Raw genomic sequence first — 3,372 nt, 5'->3', positions numbered from 1 at the left:
ACTAAAAAATCTAAAAATCTAAATAAACTAAAAAAGAAAAAAAAAGGAAAAAAATAAAGGAGAAAAACAAAACTAAAAAACGAATGTATATACAGACCGGTACACCGGGATACAAATGACGACCGGGACACAGGGAATATAAATAACGACCGGGACACAGGGACACAACTACAACGGGGACACCGGGGGAAACAGGGGGATATAAATGACGACCGGGACAAAAAAACTAAAAGAAATAAAAACTAAAAACTAATAAAAAAACTAAAAATCTAAAAATCTAAATAAGCTAAAAAAGAAAAAAAAAGGAAAAAAATAAAGGAGAAAAACAAAACTAAAAAACGAATGTATATACAGACCGGGACACCGGGATACAAATGATGACCGGGACGCGGGACACAGGGAATATAAATGACGACCGGGACACAGGGACACAACTACAACGGGGACACCGGGGGAAACAGGGGGATAACCTGACAATCTATTTATATGCAAAGACAATGGGACAGCAAAGAATGTTGTATATTCGCAAGTTTTACGTAGTTAAAACCATATATATATATATATCTATATTCACAGGTGGGACATAGGGACACAACTACAATGGCGCGTAACTATTATGGCGCGTAACGACTTACGCGCGCGGGGGGCTTGGGGGGGGCGCGAAGCGCCCCACCAACTAGGTGTTGGGGTGGCGCGAAGCGCCACCCCAACAGCTAGTATAAAAATAAGTTGTCTGTGGATGGATGGATGGATGTGTCAGGTGACGTCACCTGAAAAAACTGGATCAGGTGACGTCAAAACTGAAAAAACTAAAAAAAGGCAAAAACTACAAAAAAAACTAAAAACTAATAAAAAAAATAAAAAAGCTAAAAAACTAAAAAAACTATAAAGGTAAAAACCAATAAAAAACTAAAAAAAAAACTGAAAAAACTAAAAAAAGGCAAAAACTACAAAAAAAAACTAAAAACTAATAAAAAAAGTAAAAAGCTAAAAAACTAAAAAAACTAAAAAAAGGTAAAAAAACTAAAAAAAATAAAAAATAAAAAAAAACTAAAAAAAAGGAAAAAACTGAAAAATAAGCTAAAATAAAGGTAAAAACCATAAAAAACTAAAAAAAAAAAGGAAAAAACTAATAAATGACGACACTCAAAGAGAAAAAAAAGGCAAAAACTACAAAAAAAACTAAAAACTAATAAAAAAAAAAAAAAAAAGCTAAAAAACTAAAAAAACTAAAAAAAGGCAAAAACTACAAAAAAAACTAAAAACTAATAAAAAAGCTAAAAAACTAAAAAAACTAAAAAAAAGGCAAAAACTACAAAAAAACTAAAAACTAATAAAAAAAATAAAAAAGCTAAAAAACTAAAAAAACTAAAAAAACTAAAAAAGGTAAAAAACTAAAAAAACTAAAAACTAAAAAAAACTAAAAAAGGTAAAAACTAAAAGAACTAAAAAAGAAAAAAATAAATGACGACACTCAAAGAGAAAGCGACCAGGACAAAAGGAATGTTCGATTAGCAATCAACAAAGCACCGGGACACAGGGAGTATAAATGACGACCCGGGGGAAACAGGGGGATATAAATGACGACCGGGACAAAAAAACTAAAAAGAGAAAAAAACTAAAAACTAATAAAAAACTAAAAAATCTAAAAATCTAAATAAGCTAAAAAAGAAAAAAAAGGAAAAAAATAAAGGAGAAAAACAAAACTAAAAAACGAATGTATATACAGACCGGGACACCGGGATACAAATGACGACCGGGACCCGGGACACAGGGAATATAAATGACGACCGGGACACAGGGACACAACTCCGGTACACCGGGATACAAATGACGACCGGGACACAGGGAATATAAATGACGACCGGGACACAGGGACACAACTACAACGGGGACACCGGGGGAAACAGGGGGATATAAATGACGACCGGGACAAAAAAACTAAAAAGAAAAAAAACTAAAAACTAATAAAAAAACTAAAAAATCTAAAAATCTAAATAAGCTAAAAAAGAAAAAAAAAAGGAAAAAAATAAAGGAGAAAAACAAAACTAAAAAACGAATGTATATACAGACCGGACACCGGGATACAAATGACGACCGGGACCCGGGACACAGGGAATATAAATGACGACCGGGACACAGGGACACAACTACAACGGGGACACCGGGGAAACAGGGGGATGTAAATGACGACCGGGACACCGGGACAGGGAATGGTCGATTAGCAATCACCATCAACAAAGCTCAAGGGCAATCATTAGAATCATGAGGTATATATCTGAATACAGATTGTTTTCCATGGACCATTATATGTTGCATGTTCAAGAGTCGGTAAACCTGACAATCTATTTATATGCAAAGACAATGGGACAGCAAAGAATGTTGTATATTCGCAAGTTTTACGTAGTTAAAACCATATATATATATCTATCTATATTCACAGGTGGGACATAGGGACACAACTACAATGGCACGTAACTATTATGGCGCGTAACGACTTACGCGCGCGGGGGGGCTTGGGGGGGGCGCGAAGCGCCCCACCAACTAGGTGTTGGGGTGGCGCGAAGCGCCACCCCAACAGCTAGTATATATATATATATCTATATATATAAAAATAAGTTGTCTGTGGATGGATGGATGGATGGATGTGTGGATGGATGTGTCAGGTGACGTCACCTGAAAAAACTGGATTAGGTGACGTCAAAACTGAAAAAACTAAAAAAGGCAAAAACTACAAAAAAAAACTAAAAACTAATAAAAAAAATAAAAAGCTAAAAACTAAAAAAACTATAAAGGTAAAAACCAATAAAAAACTAAAAAATAAACTGAAAAAACTAAAAAAAGGCAAAAACTACAAAAAAAACTAAAAACTAATAAAAAAAGTAAAAAAGCTAAAAAACTAAAAAAACTAAAAAACTAAAAAAAGGTAAAAAAATAAAAAAATAAAAAATAAAAAAAAACTAAAAAAAGGAAAAAACTGAAAAATAAGCTAAAATAAAGGTAAAAACCAATAAAAAACTAAAAAAAAAAAAGGAAAAAACTAATAAATGACGACACTCAAAGAGAAAGCGACCAGGACAAAAGGAATGTTCGATTAGCAATCAACAAAGCACCGGGACACAGGGAGTATAAATGACGACCAGGACATAAGTAAAAAAAAAAAAACTATCTATATATATAAAAATAAGTTGTCTGTGGATCTGTGGATCGTGGATCAGGTGACGTCACCTGAAAAAACTGGATCAGGTGACGTCAAAACTGAAAAAACTAAAAAAAGGCAAAAACTACAAAAAAAACTAAAAACTAATAAAAAAAATAAAAAAGCTAAAAAACTAAAAAAACTAAAAAAAGGCAAAAACTACAAAAAAAACT

At 32.8% G+C, this 3,372-nt stretch overlaps 1 long non-coding RNA gene across 1 annotated transcript; it reads left to right on the top strand.

The window, feature by feature from the left end:
• Window positions 1–723: 723 nt before the first annotated feature.
• On the top strand, window positions 724–3,170 carry LOC136039916 (uncharacterized). Its single transcript, XR_010620583.1, has 2 exons — window positions 724–1,091; window positions 3,001–3,170. It is a non-coding gene; the product is annotated as an uncharacterized LOC136039916 (long non-coding RNA).
• Window positions 3,171–3,372: the final 202 nt, after the last annotated feature.

The sequence above is a fragment of the Artemia franciscana genome, chromosome 20 (assembly GCF_032884065.1).
Source record: "Artemia franciscana chromosome 20, ASM3288406v1, whole genome shotgun sequence".
NCBI lineage: Eukaryota > Metazoa > Arthropoda > Branchiopoda > Anostraca > Artemiidae > Artemia > Artemia franciscana.
The sequence above is the reverse complement of the archived record's forward strand: the minus strand, read 5'-3'. Positions and strand labels throughout refer to the sequence as shown.